General features: G+C 44.9%; 1 protein-coding gene and 2 long non-coding RNA genes across 7 annotated transcripts in view; 2 read left to right on the forward strand and 1 right to left on the reverse strand.

Annotated features, from left to right (window-relative positions):
• The window catches only part of GRM7 (glutamate metabotropic receptor 7), a 933,157-nt gene that overhangs the window by 896,021 nt on the left and 21,501 nt on the right, over positions 1-15,635 (forward strand). The gene's annotated exons all lie outside the window — the stretch shown is intronic.
• The window catches only part of LOC140848323 (uncharacterized), a 271,710-nt gene that overhangs the window by 50,570 nt on the left and 205,505 nt on the right, over positions 1-15,635 (reverse strand). The gene's annotated exons all lie outside the window — the stretch shown is intronic.
• LOC118972584 (uncharacterized) lies at positions 1,160-6,748 on the forward strand. The gene is made up of 3 exons (XR_005061613.2): positions 1,160-3,806; positions 3,913-4,033; positions 6,651-6,748. It is a non-coding gene; the product is annotated as an uncharacterized lncRNA (long non-coding RNA).

A 15,635-nucleotide genomic window follows, 5' to 3' on the forward strand; every position in this document is an offset into this window, starting at 1 on the left:
AAATATGAATTTCTACATTAGTCCAACCTAAGAATTACCAATGAATAAATAGCAAGGGTATCCAAAGCAAGAGCTTAGAAGAAATGGTAAAACTGTGTGGTATAGGACTGGCCATGGAAGTGGACTTGAATAAGAATACTGACTGACCACTGATGCTTATGTAGTACTTTGGGCTCTCACTAAAGGATATATGTCATGAAAGACTGTTGCTATTACTTCCCGTTTTAGCTGAAGCAATATTTAATATAGTGGAAAACAAGCCTTGCTTTGGCAAGCAACCTTGTCGAGCTGAGTCGAGGCACTCCAAACTGGGGAAAAATAAACTGTAGAAAACAAGGAGAATTATTAAAATCATGTGGTGGCTTTGAGTAAAAGTTGCCTCTGATTCCCTCTAAGCCTTCTAATGTGCTTATAAAACAGAGAGACGTAGACCTATCTTTAGAGAGAGTATGTGAGCAGAGAGGCCCTATCATGGGAGGGGAGATAGGGCTTTGCAGTGCGTCCTGGTCTCCCTCCTGCACGTGTTGCAGACATGGGAATATTGTCCGATCAGCACCGTGTTTCTTTCCATCTTTGTTTTTGGAATGACATTCTGAGCACAGGTATCCCACTCTCTCACTCTCTTTTTATCCATTTAACACTGTAAGACAGGACAAGAGCACTTTCAAAGAGTAATTACATTTCCTGTTGATTTTAGATGGATGCCATCAACGTGGTCTTAATTTCAGATATATTGTTCACATGGTTATTTCCTTTTTCCATATCAACATGATCTGTCCTAGTTTTTAAATAGGGCATTCTTTTCTCCCAGTGAATATATAACTATATTCCCGTGAGAGTTCAAGTTTTTATAGTACAAGTGCTTGTCAAAACACTGCAGCTCATCCCTTTAACAGTCCTTTTACACGAGCCTGCCTGAAAATAAAAGGGAAGGGATTTTCCCAGAGTGAAAATGATAGATTCACTCTCAATCCATTAAAAATGCTCTTTAGCTCCATTTTGGGTTGATTTTTTTGATTCAAGGCACAAGATGAAAATGTGATAAGTCAATATTTCAGTTAAAAACTTTTAGGATGTACTGTTTAGAAATAAACTTTTTGCTAGGATTATTTTGTTTGAACGACTTTGACTTGCTGCCCGCCTTTTCTGCCAATTTAAAGTTGACTGTACAAAGTACTGATAAACATCTTATAGAACTACTTAAAACATAACTATAACTGAGGGTGAAAGTTGGTCTAAGTCACATTCAGTCAGAGAGGGAAGCGATTTCCCCGGCTCAGGTCAGGATGAAACCGGCAGGCGTGGAAGAGCAATGCCAGTGGGAGGTGCTTAGTACCGCTTGGGGTCATTTCTATGGGGCGGTCTTCAGAGGAACAAAGCAGTACAGACAAATGTAAAGATGCAGGAGTCAACTTTTATACTTTACTGTAGTAAAACTTCAAGTTCAGGCGCCATGCCCCAACACCGGCGAACTGTGTAGAGCGGATGAAGCACCCGCTGGCAGGGGGTCAAAGGAGGTTGGTTCAAGTTCAGACAGAACTGCCCCTCCCCTGGAGTGAACGTGCATTCCATCTCCCGCCTCCAAAGACCTGCGCCGCCTTTGCAAACACTCCAGACCTGCCCTCAGCTCGGTGGACACTGCCTGCATCTTTTGTCTGAATGCAATGTTACCAATCGAATGACATTTCTTTTAAAATGCCCCTAAGCAACACATTCACCATTAATCTAGCAGCATCAACAGGTCGGGAAATAGGTGGTTTTGTTAGGAGGTAAATTTTCACACAACAAGATGGTATTCTGATCTAAAAACTTTCACAATTTAATTCAGCCTTGCAAAAAATATGGACATTTAATAGCACTGACTCTCATTTTTACAAGGTACATTCTGCTAAACAAGAACACTGATTCTAAGTTATTGACATTTCATGAATGTATTAAATGGTTTTGTTAAAAAATCATAATTTCATTTCTTATAATTACTATGATGGGGTTATTTCACATTTTTAACCTTTTTAGAACTGTGCGACCCAAGTTTCTGTAGCATGTTGAAACTCCCTCCTCTCTGACCTTCAGTGTGGTATCTCTGAGTTAACTGGAGGCTCTATCACTTTAAGGGACATTTTTACAAACCACTGTGACTATAGCCCAGCAGAGTGTATATGTTACCTGAACCTTGACATGGAATCACCTTAGAAATAAATGCAGCTATAAATCTTTTCAGCATATTTATTTCTACCTAGGAGCTCTGTGAAATAGCATCATTTCTCTTGTCAGGCTTTGATATCTCAGCATCCTTAAAAGACAGTTCATTTGTGCCATCTTAGTTCTGTAACTAGTTCAACTGAAAGAATGAGATGGAGGGGCACTTGGCTGGGATCTGTACTTGGCATTCCTTCTTAGCATGAGAACAGCACACACCTCATGTCCCACGTCGTGAAAACTGTAACAGGGCTTACATTTAGGCCTGTCACACTACCGTCTGGGCAGGACTCGTGAACTCTAAGAGTATATTCTTAAGTTGTGTCAATCAAAATCATGTTTGTTGAGCACCATTCCTCTGGGCCAGCCCCGAACTGACTAGGAATGGGGGACAGAAGTGGACAATACCCTCAGGGAGCCCAGACCTGTCTGAAGACTTGAAAGTATGCAACTGTAATCACAGTGACAGGCCCTTTTAGGGAAGGTCTGTACCAAGAACCAGCAAGCTTCATGTGGACAGCATTACCCACAAGGTTCTGTTTGAGCTCGTCTTAAAAGATGAAGGCCTCTGGGCAGCCACAAAGAAAAGTCATTCAAGACAGGAAACAAGCGTGCACAGAGGACCAGGGGCACCAAAAAATGTGCTTTGTCTGGAGACTAGAAAGGAGCTCTGTGAGGCTGAAGGATCGTGTTTTCAGACAGAGTTTCAGGGATGACACGTGGGAAGCAGTGTGCGTGTAGAGGTTCTGAGTTGCCTCATCTCTGTGCCTTCAGCACAGAGCCTGGCAAATACTCAGTTCCCAGCAAATGAGCATGAAATGAATGGAGTGTAGCCCCTCACACACCAAGGCTCCTAGCCTTACCAAGAATGTAATACATTCACGCTACATATCTAACTAGTGAGCAGTGATTTATTAATAGTCAGAAAATACCAAGCCTGCAGCCTCAGGAAGGGGAATCGTATTCTTCCAGATGAAACCTCTACAGTTACAAAGACTAAAGGCAAAGTTTGACCCAATGTCAGAGGTCTCAAAGCTACACTGTAGTTTTTACGTACAACTGTTAAAACTAGCCAGGCCTACATCTGTCTCTGGTTTGTAATTAATGTCTCTTTTGACGAGCTAACCCCATGGTATAAAATGAACCAAGTTTTAGGTCTATTTGTTTCTTTTTATGGACTCTGGATGTCTAGACCATTTTTCTTTCAAAGGACACATGGACTTCAAAGTTACCACTGCAAATGGATCCTGATTACTTGCTTCAAATGGTTAATTTAGTAAAAAAAATAATCATTTTGGTGGTTTCCTGATTATTAAGTACATTTTCTTAGAGACTGGCATTCAGGACAGATTTTGTCTTGTAGGCCCCGAGTATCATTTGCATTTGAAAAGAAAACAGCATGTATCCTAAACCAAGGTCAGTTAATCTCTGCAATCTTTCTTCCTCCCAATCACTGTGAATGAGCATCTTCTCAGGACTGGAGAGATGATGACTCTTGTTTCTGCCTACTAAGGACATGACTCAGCTTCGCAGATTTTTTTTTTTTTTTTTTGGCTGTACAATGGAACTTGGATGCATTTTAAATTAGCTTTCTCTAGGAATCAAAGGTAATCATTATTTCTCTTTATGATCCACATGAATATCATCATTTTTTTTCTCCTTTTGAGTGTAAGATTACTTTTGAACTTCTTGTATATTGCTGCCCTCTTTCAGAGTAACCTCTGAGGACCCCGCTTGCTCTAAGAGGACTGAGGAAATGTCTCCCAAACCTGTCCTTGCTGCACTGACCCCAACACTCAGAAGAACCTGACATGATCCAGCAATTCCACTTTTTGTAAGTGTTGGTTTTGACCTTGTGTGCGCTGTTTCTTTTCTCTGGCCAAGAATAAGGAAAACTGGACCAAGGTTTGGATCCTGGCTCTGATACTCGGGGCAGCATAAGCCTTTCATCTCGTGGGCCTCTGTAATGTTGGATAAGTCACAGTCTATCTGCTCTTCGGTTTCCTCTTGTCTAAGATGGAAGCGAGCTTTCCTTGACGGGATGCCATGGAGAGGCAGCAGAATCATGGACAGCAAAGCCCTCCTTTAAAAGGGCTGTGTCTATATTAGGGGGCATTGGTAGCCGCAGCTTATCTTCCTATTTTAACTGAATTTCCTGTCTCCTTTTTTTGTGGTTACACTTTTTGTTTACCATAAACCATCAGAGTTGGAAGGGATGGCATCTAGATTGCCCACGAAGGCAGGCAACAACAGCTCTGTTTTGGAGATGGGTCACTGTGGTCTTTTGAGGAGCCACTAATAATAGTCTTCCAGCTGGTGAGACGGACAGAGAGGGCCACCGGTCACTCAGCAAGGCTGCTGTCAGGCATGGGCTCGGAGCACCTGACACCTGGCACACTCCATGTCATTAGGTTTAATGACTACTCCAGGTTGGCTGGCAAGCTGAAGGGCATTTTAAGTACAAATAATAGTTCTGGGCTGTGTCTTGAGTGACAGGCTATGACAGAGACCCTTCATCTTTGTGAAAACACATTTGGTTTCCATTTGTGGCTGGGACCGTACAACAAAATCAACCAGCAAAACCTCTCAGAGACCTTCACTGATACTTTGAAGTTTGGTAGCTATTAAGCTTATGTCAAATACAGAAACAGCCCTGGACAGCTAATCGCATTCATCTCAGTCCTCGAAGGGTCTAGTAGGGCACTTTACAGAAAAATTGATGATAACAACATCAGTGATGATGACAGTAATGTCTCTGCCATATCATCCCTGTGGTCACCGACTCACCAGGTGCTCAACTAACCCCCAATCGTCACTGTCCCCACTTAACGTATGAGGAAACTGAGGCTCAGAGCAGGGAAGCAACTTCCCAGTGACAGCACACTCTGTGCCGGAACTCGGGTCTTCTGGCCAGAGTCCTTTCTAATCAACTTTTCTGAAATTAAATACAACGGACTAAAAGATTCCACATCATCTCTCTGATCCACATTTACTGCTTGTTTATCAGTTGATTCTACAAGCCCTCAGCCTCCTGAAGATGCGATACAGGCCCTGCAGAGCTTCAAGGCAGAAATCATAATCTGATGTCAGGGCCATTTTGAAATGAAACATACCCTCCTCTTCCTTTTTTTTTCTTTTTCCCCCTATATGGTGGTACATATGATAAGATGATTTGATGTAATTTCACCTACTCTTGAATTCTTTTGACGATCTGAAAAATTAAAGAGAGCAGTTCTTGCCTCAGCATAGCCTTGTAGAGGGAAAATGCTTCTCTCTTAAGAATTCGTTGAAATCCACTGACTAACAATCCAGCCTGTTGAGAGTTAAAACCACAAGTCGTCGTCTACTGCTGGCCATGGGCAGACTGGCTCTGTGGAAGCTGACGGAGTTTGGCATGGGGACCTGAGCAAAGGAATTGAACTCCGAAAAGGATTTGTTAGCATTAAAAGACAGAACTTTCCAGGCACAAAGATGGGAAAAGTTAATTCCTACCACAGCTCCATCACCTGCTCCTCCCTTTGAGGGAGCTCTATAGAGAAACCAGCCGCCAGGGTCATTACCGTCTGTGTTAGCTGAAAATTCGATAAAGCAGCCTCCCTGGGCTAGCATGAAAAATGCTAGATTTTCATTTGAGGAACTTAATTCCTCTTTCCCGTGTTTTTGTCATGTTTGCAAATTTCATTTGCATTTTAATTTCCCATGGTTTGCCAATATCTAGACTGAGACTTGAGCTGTTGTTTCTGTTCAGGTGGAAAGCGCAGCCACGGCTGACCATCAGCACTGACACACAGTCAGGCGACCGTCCAGGCAAGTACGTCTGGCCTCCTCCTAGGTGTCCTGAGGTCGCTTTGCTACCCAGCCCTTCAGTGAACTTAATGAATGGAAGAGCCCTGGTCCAGTTTCCAGGACAAGCTTAGTTTTGGGGGATCCTCACCCCTACCAGTAATGTCCTCTCATGACTACAAAATGAGGAGAAATCACACTAAGGAAGACTTGAGACCTTGGCCCGTTAGGACTTTTTCTAGGGGCTTTAGTCTGGAAAGACATCAGTGCCACCCAAGGGGAACAGACCCCTTCTGCACTCTGCTGTGCAGGAGCCCTGAGGAAACAGCCTCCCCCGGGCGCCAGATTCTCAGTCTCTCCTGGGTCAAGAAGCAAAGCCAGCACATCGATGGGGGCTCCTACCCGACTCCCGTATGAAGGAACAGAAAGCAAACCAGGAGATCAACACGTGAGCATCTATCATTTCTGCCAAGCAGGCAAAAATGCTGGCTCTTAGAAAGGGTCACAGCTCTGTGCCTCAGTTTCCTCATGTGTAAATTACAACCTCATCTGGCAGTTATAAGGACTACATAAAAGCAAAGCCCTTTCAGTTTCACACAGTAGCTCTTCACTGTCATTACGATGTCACCTAAAATTAACTGGAGTTTTTCTGTTTCTGTTTCCTCTAGGAAAGAATTCGGAGATTCCAATCTGATCCTCTCCCCTGTGATCTCTGTACCCAGTCTCTGTCTGTATACCACACACAATAAAGCTTGAGAGTGTCAAGTAATCCATCTGCATCTGATTTTTGTCTGGACAAAGTTGCAGGATTTTTTCAGATTGAAATATCAGTACATCTCCTGCCTCGTCTTCAACCCATTTAGTATTGACTGTTGTTGAAGCAATGGTGCCTTAAAGCCAAAATTTCATTGCTCTATCAAAGGAGCTGCCTGGGAAACATTTAAACACACTTAGCTTTCATTCAATTTCATAACACAACACATATTTCCTGACTTCAGGCATTTATTCATTCAATATATTGGCAATGCTTACATTAAATTATTCCTGTCTGTTAGTACTCAGATATTTAAGGGACTACCAAGGATCAATTTTAAAATCCTGTTATGGCAAAAAATTTGCCGAGAAGGAATCTTTTGAAATGCTTTCAGTTCATACTTCAGTCTAATCCTTTCATCCCTAACTTGGTGCTCATTAAAATGTCACCTGTATTTAACAAGCTTCCCCATGGATTCTGATGCACATCTAGGTCTGGGAACTTTTTCTTCTTTTTTTTTTTTTTTTTAACTCTGCCTGATAATCAACACATGCAATATGGTGTTGATGTGAAGGCGATCACTTACACAGCAGAGTGTTTTCCAGGATATTAAAATGTCTGATTGTCTTAAAAAAAATTACTTAGGTTCATCACACAAACAGCATCCACCACGTCCCTAGGAAGTCATCTCCAGCTGTCTGCTAGCACTGTGAGAAGCTACTTCAAGGGCGTCTCTCAACAGACTCTTCCAGATGCTGCTGCAGACTAAATAAAGATGAAGCTAATTGTGGAGCTCTGTTACTGCAGCCTGGAAACACAGCACCATCTTTGTTTAAGGCTGTGTCTCCATGACAACACCAGATGAGAAGCAGGGTTAGTATTTCTTTGCTCCTGAACTCAGAGGGCATAGGTCGTGGCCTTCTGCAGGTGAAGTGAGCCATTCCAAGCTGCTCAGTAGGTCAACTCTGAATTTAATTAACCCTGACATTCTCAAAGATATCACTGCTTTTAAATCTGCATGGATGCTTTTCTGCCCAGTCAGGTAGAATGGTCAGGATATCCACTGTTTGAATGACTGGTGCTGTTAATAAACATACTGTGATCTTAGGGAGAAGTGGCCAGCTGCAAGGGGGACGAGGGGGTGCTGGAGCCCCTCCTCCCGGGCACTAACCCGTTTGCCCTGCTCTGGACAATGGTGTGGGCACATTCTTTACTCCGAGCACATAGGTTTCTCTCATCTACAAAATGCTTAACACACTTCTTGGTATATAAGGTAATGCTAAATACTGAGCTGTTACTGTTCTCATGACCGTCACCGCTGTGCCACAGCTGCTCAGTTCACACAGTAGCCACTAGCTACATGTGGCTATTTAAATGTAAGTTAATTAGAATTAAGTAAAATGTAAGAATTTGTTCCTCAGTTGCACAAGCCACATTCCAAGTGCTCGGTGTGCACATGTAGCTGGTGGCCACCAGGCTGCACAGCAGAAATACAGACCGTGGCCGTCACCACAGGGTCGCCTGCTCAGTGCTGGGCCAGGCCTGGGGAAGCAGCACAGAGCAAGAACTGCCTGTAGAGAAGGACAGCATTTGTCTGCTACTCCCCCGATTGTGAAAACAGCATAAGGCTCTCTCCCAGCACACAGGGGCCCATTTCTTTTGTAGCATCTAGTAAAGCATAGTTTACATTGTGGGGAAGGGCAAGAAACAGTGTGAACAAAAAAAAAAAAACCCCATATTCCAGAAATGTTTTTCCTTCTCCCTTCTTTTCAGACACTATTTACAATGCTCTGTATTTTTTGATTCTACAGTTGTACATACCTCTTGAAAAGCAGGCAAGGTGACAACCTGATTGTCATCCACGCCTCCTGGCAGAACCCTAGAGTCAGTGGAAGGGACGGTTTTCCCGATTGACACCCAAAGGGAAGCAGTGTGCAGATTCATTGCCATCTCAATGTTGCTCAACAGCAGAAAAGCTAAGTTAAATATTCAAGGATGCGACCACAGGCTTTCACCTGATCCAAGTACTTTTCACCTGTGATTGCCTAATTTTAGAATTCTGGTGTCAACAAGAAAATGCTCAGCCCTTTCTCTCAGAGTCAAACTGACATGTCTTACTTGCCCGGTTAGTCCCTGGCATCTTTGCCTGGCAGGTTTGTAAGTGTTTGAGAGTCAGGGAAAATACAAGCAAAAAGAAAAAGATGCCTATCATTTACAACAAGCAGAATTTCTATGTAGATCATGAACAGTCGGTGATGTCAGGCATCGCTCCGAAGAGTCTCTGCTATCACTTTGCAATCCAGGGGACCGTTTACTGTCGAAGCAGCATGGAGGTGAGGAACAACAGTCAGTGTAACAGACCCAGTCCCCGGCCAGCCTCGCTGAATGGCCAAGGGCACTGCAGCTGAGCAGAACCCCCTCCCAGAATCTCGGGGGCTCCTTCCCCAAGCCAAGCTGTGAAAGGGCTACATCAGGGGATGGAGGACTGAAGACTGGCTCTGTTTTAGGACTTTCATACAAGCAAACATTTCTTTAAGGAAAAACTGATCGATTATATTGATCACTAAATGCAGTCTGTAAAACAGTACCAATGGGTCTATGTCCCAGAAGCAAAGAAAAAGATAAAAAGGAAAATCCACACAATTTTTAAAATGGCATCATCATCCATAAGCCGTAACAATCAACCTGCCCTTCTGTGAGCATCTGTGCTGGGCTGTGCCACACGCTCACACATTGCTCGCTTCGCCCTCAGGCTGCCACAAGGTGGGGGTCCCCAACCTCACCTATAGATGTGCAAGCTGTGGCTCAGGGGGGCTGAGAAAATCACCCAACATACCAGTGACAGAGCAGCCACAGAAGCCATTCGGACCCCACAGACACCAGTGTCTCTTCATTAAAGAAGTGAAGTGTCCTTAGCCTGCAGGTTCATTGTTAAGCCAAAGAGAGAAAAAAAATCCCTCATCAGAGAAGATTCAGATTTATAATGCAGTCTGGAAAAAATCATTTTTTTCTCCTATCTATAGATAATGCCAGGCAGTGAGTAACCACAGGTCATCTTATCTATGGGAAAGTAAACTGCTCAAGCCAGAGCGGAGAGGAAAGACAGATGGCTACAGAACAGGAGACAGTACTGACACCAGATTGCGGCTGGGCTGTGCGTTCCCAGGGCCGGGGCTGGCGTGGCTGCAGATGCATGTGTCTGACGGCAGGGAATGGGACTCTGTCTCGAACGTGGTTAGCTTTTACCATAAAGGCATTACTGCCTGGGTTCTGAAGGCACCGCGTATGCCTATTTTAAATCCAGGCCTCTTTTTTAAGCAAATAGCCTTGTGAGGGTTCCTAAAGAAATTCCATCAAGTCCGAGAAGAAAGAAGTTTACTGTTTCTTTTGTCTACTAGTCTTCTTTTCAGTGGAGTGTGGACACAAAGCCACCAAGGTAGTCAGGGAGCACTTTTGGTGCTCGGGACTGGGCAGAAGGAAGCCGCTGCTCCTCCGGGAGTTCGCCGTGCCCAGCAGGGGGAACAGCGAACTCCCGTCAGGCATGATGCAAGGACGCCTGCCACGACTCTGGGGGGCTCACAGCAGCCATTTGCTCTCCTAGGTGGCAAAGGGATGTTTTAACTGTGGCTTAAAGCATGCAGCGTGGGAGAGGCTGTTGTAGCAGAGGGACAGTCCTAAGTAAAGCCAAAGCGCATGAAAGGGTGGCAGTATTACAGGCGCTCATTCGGGGTGGCAGGTACCGAGTACCACCTCCCGGGCACCAGCTAACATTCCAAGTACTTCACATGCATTAGTAACTCTTTTAATCATAATAACCTACTGTGTGTGTGTGCACATGCATACACACAAACACACCATTTAGGCCCATTTTTCAGATGAGGAAAGTGAGGCACAGAGATTCTAAGTAACGTCCCTAATGTCACACAGCTAATGAGTAGAGGATCTTGTATACATGCTCAGCCATCTGGGCCCAGAGGTCATGCTTTTGACCATGAAAGTGCCTTCCAGGGAAAGGTCCACAGTGTGTCTGTGAAGGACCCACTTTCCAGTGCAGCTAGGACACAGGGCCTGTGAACCATGGCACTAGGGACATCTTGAACTGGGTAGTTCTTTGTCACAGGGGCTGGCCTGTGCAACATGAAGGTTTACAGCAGCTCTCTGACCTCAACCCATTAAATGCCTCTGACCCCACCTCCATTGTGCAGGGGTGCACATCGATCAAAAATGTCTCTTTGCCAAACATTCTCTGGGGACACAGTTGCCTTAGTTGAAAACCACCAGCCAAGCAACTGATGTGTGAGGTTGAAGAAAGGCAGAAAAATATACTAGAACTCAACTGAATATCCTCAGATTCTATTCTAAAGGCTGTGGGAATGACTCCAGAGAGGCAAAGGTGCCACTGGTTTAATACCTGAGAAGTAGCAGGGAAGAAGGCTTACAGAGCGTTAGGGCAGGAGGTTCTGTGAGCGGCAATACACACTTGAGCTCTCCGCTTGGGAGCAGGATGGAGTCTCGGACTTTATGAACTACATGGTCAAAACTCCGAAAGCTACAGAGAGCAAAGGATGATCTATAAGAACAGTGCAGAAATTCAGGCACGCGTCTCACCCAGCGTCCCTGGAATGCAGCCAAGCCTGGCCTGCAAGCTCAAAACTCACTCCAGGTAAGCAGGCTTCTGGATTTGGGGCAAAAGCTGACCACCCAGCCTTCTAAAGGAACTCCAATGTCAGATGCCATGCCATCGTTTAAGTGTGAACACCATATGTCAACTTTAGAGAGGCCGTTTCTGTAGAAATAGTTACTGGACACATGGCAAGAAATGGAAAAAATGGAAGAATTTCTCCCAAGTCTCTCCACAGGCATAATTTCAAAGGGGGCATATGTTTTCAGACCAGCTTTTATAAACAAGAAAAAAAAAAGGTCTACACCTGTTGTAAATATTCTACAATAAACACATTCTTTTTATAAAACAAAAGGATCAGGTTCAGAAATGCACCTCAGATGGTGAGTAAATGCCAACCTAATCATATAATTCCACCCATTCCTCAAATGTCTGATTCTTTCCTATTGCCTGTTTTGGCTTACAGTGAATTATTTATCAAGTCACTGGCAAGGATCTGAAAGGAATATTTTCTCAGCCTTCCTTACAAGACTGCTATGACCATTTTGAATCTAGCACAGCTCTAAGCTTCTAGCCAACTTGATAGTTTTGAAGGTGGATTTCTCTTAAGAGTAGCTCGAATACCTGTGGAAAGTTACATGACCCCACAGGGAGAGAACAATGCACCTCTGACATAAAGGCAGCCTAGTGTCAGAGGCACAGCTCTGCAAACAGACTTCGCCAACCTCAGACACAAATACCTTCCCGTCTCGGTCAACTCGCCTGGCAACGTGGGGATCTGAGAACCCTCATGAGCCAAACTTTCAGGGCATGGCAAAGGAATGCTAGCTGAGGTCCCAGGGGGTATTCTGATGCTTGGGCAACGTGCAGCAATTGGCATCCCTTCCCACCCAGCGTTAGAGGGGCTCATGGAGGACTTCAGGGCAATCTGACCTATCCTGGAACCTCTTGGGGACACCTTCTCTGTTCAGATGAGGAAACAAAGTCCCTTCAACAAGAGCACATTCTGGCCACTTTGAACCTCCCTCAACTTAAGGACACCCATTCCCTACCCGACACCTCACTGCGATCCCCAGGAAGGCTGGATGACAGGGAGGCTGGAACTGCAGGATCCCAGCTTCTCAGGGTCAGCAGTTCTAGGAATAACATCAGGCCCTCAGCTCACACCGAAGGAGGGAAATTAAAAATCGACTGCATTGTCTTCAACAGCTTTGTTATTAAAAAGATGCTCAAACAGCATGCTTAAGCCTCAATCATGCATTCAATTAGTGATACGAAATTTTAAACAACAGATTCTTCATAAATAGTAAATCAATTCTGTCAAAAATATCTTGTAATATACGTGGCTTTTTCCTTTAATTTGGAGGCAAGTTGCAATTTCTGGTTCAACATGATAAATCACTACACAGCAACCCTTATATGGAGAGACCAGCCAGCAAGCAGCTCAGTTTCTGTGCCGATGAAAGGGTGGAAAGCCACCAGGCACCCCACATCTGCCACGCATTTTTGGGCAAAGAGGACGCTGAGGAACGTCTTGTGGCATTTTAAGAACAGAAACAGCTGGCATGAATGTGGGTAGTTTTAAAACGTCAGGAAGAAATTCGGATCAGAAAATTAGGTGATCAGCCCTCATCTCATAAATGACTCCTTCCTTCCCCTCAGAAGTGAAAAAGCTTTATTCTTTTCCAAGACGGATGTTAACAAAACAGAAAGCAAGCAACCAGCAAGTGCAATCGATAAAACCCCAAGAGAGCGGTGAAGGGAAGCATTTTCTCCTCCCTTTCCTCCAGGGAACAGGAGCATGAGGTCGTTCAGACCAGCCGGGGCCTGCGGATTTGGGGCACAGGATTGGTACCTGCGGCGGCCCAGGACTGTGCAAAGTGCAAGGATCTGGCAGAGCAACAGGTGGGGGACCCCGCTGACCCGCTGCCCAGCCTCTCCCTGGAGATCATTTCTCAACGCCACGGACTCTGCTCGGCTGCTGCGGCCTGGGGCTGGAGCTCATACGGAAGATACATGCGGAGGCTTTTATTTCAGGCCATCCCTTCTGGTCTCAGTAGGAGTTGGAAGAGGGGTGTAATTAAATTGGGGGTAGAAACTTCACTCAGAAAATGCTCTTAGCCTAACAGTGGACAGGCAGTTAACAGGGATTCTAACAGATGTTCTTCCCTAGAATTATCTGGGATCCAAGCACTGAGCTGAACAGAACACATCCATGTATTATTCACATAATGCAGACTAGCTAACGCCATCCCCAATTAGCTTCACACCCTTAGGTCTGCTGCAATGGGGGCAGTTTCTGCCTCGTTGTCATTGTACCTTTGCTGCTTAGCAGAGTTCCTGGCTTACTGTCGCTGGGCAATCCATGTTTTCAGCTAATGTGTAAAGTACATTGGGAGTTGGCATGCAGGCATTTGCAGCTGATATTAACTCAACCACACGGACTCCATGAAGGCAACAGTGGAAGGCGAGGGGAAGAGCAGGAGAAAAAACCTGCACTTCTTCCTTCTCCTGCTCAACCTAGAGCCGGGCCTCCACTCCTGGGGAAAGCAAAGCCTCAGCAAAAATGCAGAGCATCCGAGAAACTGATTCTGGACTCCAGTTTCTGCTGTCCCGGGCCTCTGCAATTAATGAATAATTTAAGGCAGTTCTTCTCAAATTGCAATGTCCATGCGCTCATCCCAGGATCTTGTTAAAATGCTGGCATGGATTCAATCCACTGCTTAGAGTCTGCGTTTCTAACAAGCTCCTGGGTGATGCCCGTGGTGCTGGTCTTTGGACCGCAGTCTGGATGGATAATGTGGATTGAAGAGATTGTGAAGGAAAATTTTTACTGTGCCCAACTTTTGCCAGGCCTGCTAACTTTAAAACCTAACCTCTGAGAAAGACTTGAGTCCACTAGATGCCACCATTTTAAACTGACCTCATAGTCACTGCATAATTAAACAGTGCATGAGGATTTGGTGCAACTCCAATGTCTACTGCTATGGGAAGGTGCTTCTGTCTCAAAAGAAAACAAAGAACATGGCCAAGTTGTAATTTCACTGATGAGGTGTTTTAGGTTCCTCTGGTGAGCACAGTGGTTTAAAGCACCTAAAGTAACAATAAGATAAGATAATGAAATATTCAAGCCCAATTTGCTCTGTCATATATACTGATCTTAATTACAGATGGCAGGTTTTCATCTAATTGCTAACAGTAAGTCAGCTCCTGAATGATTAAGAGGAGGAAGGAATGCGACTCATCTGTGGAACGGTCTCAGAGTACACAAACACTCTTGTTTTCCAAATGCCACTATGGCATTTCAAGAAAAAAAAAGAAGATATTCAAAAGAGAGAGATGGTAATAACAAAACTCATGCATATATTGACCCAACACTGAAGTCGCGTGAAAGGGGCCCAGGCGGTTGCTGGCTGAAAGACTGATGCTCCGGCTGTGGTGCTCAGTGCTTGCGGCCTACACCCATGCCTGGACCCCATCACCCCGGATTCTATGCTCTTATGTTAGGGTGGGGTCTAAGCAGAGAGGTGTGAATACCTCCCCAGGGGAACCTGATGGCAGGAGGGCTCAGGACCCATGCTTTGGTGTGAAGATTCTCAGCTCTGGTCCCATGACTGGGAGCATCAGCATCACCTGGCGACTTAATAAAAATATGGATTCTTGGGCCTCCCCTAGACTCACTGAATCAGAAACTCTGGGATTGGGGCCTGTCCATCTGCGCTGTCCCAGCCCTCCAGGTGAGTCTGACACATTCTGCTGGAAGTTCTTCCCTGAGAAGGATGAGGGTATTTGTCAGCAATCTTACCCAAAAACTCTTATGAGGGCCCCTCACAGAAAGATGTCCTGCTGCAACTGTTCTGTGGGATGGCCTACAACCTGGGTGGTGGGAGTACTTCTAGAGCTGGCTCTGCAACCTCCAGTCAAGGCATCTCACCAATGGAAGGAATCGTAAGGTCACTGAAATAAATAATTGTCACTATGCCATCCTGCAAATGAAATCATGCACAATATGCTTGAATACCTCTAGTGATAGGGAACTCACCACCATATGGCCCAGTCCTTCCTATCTTCAGAGGATTACAGGTATAGACTCTGTATTAGGTATTTCACAAAGATGACTCAGTTATGCTTGGCAATGATCCCAAGATGGATATTATAATCTGCATCAGACCCCTGCGGAAACTGAGGATTAGAGAAGTTTGGCAGTGTGCCAGGGTCACGTGGTTTCTTACAAAATTTACACCACGTTCTCTGACCTAAGGCCACATGAATAGTTCA

This window comes from Manis javanica, chromosome 3 (assembly GCF_040802235.1).
Source record: "Manis javanica isolate MJ-LG chromosome 3, MJ_LKY, whole genome shotgun sequence".
Taxonomy (NCBI): Eukaryota; Metazoa; Chordata; class Mammalia; order Pholidota; family Manidae; genus Manis; species Manis javanica.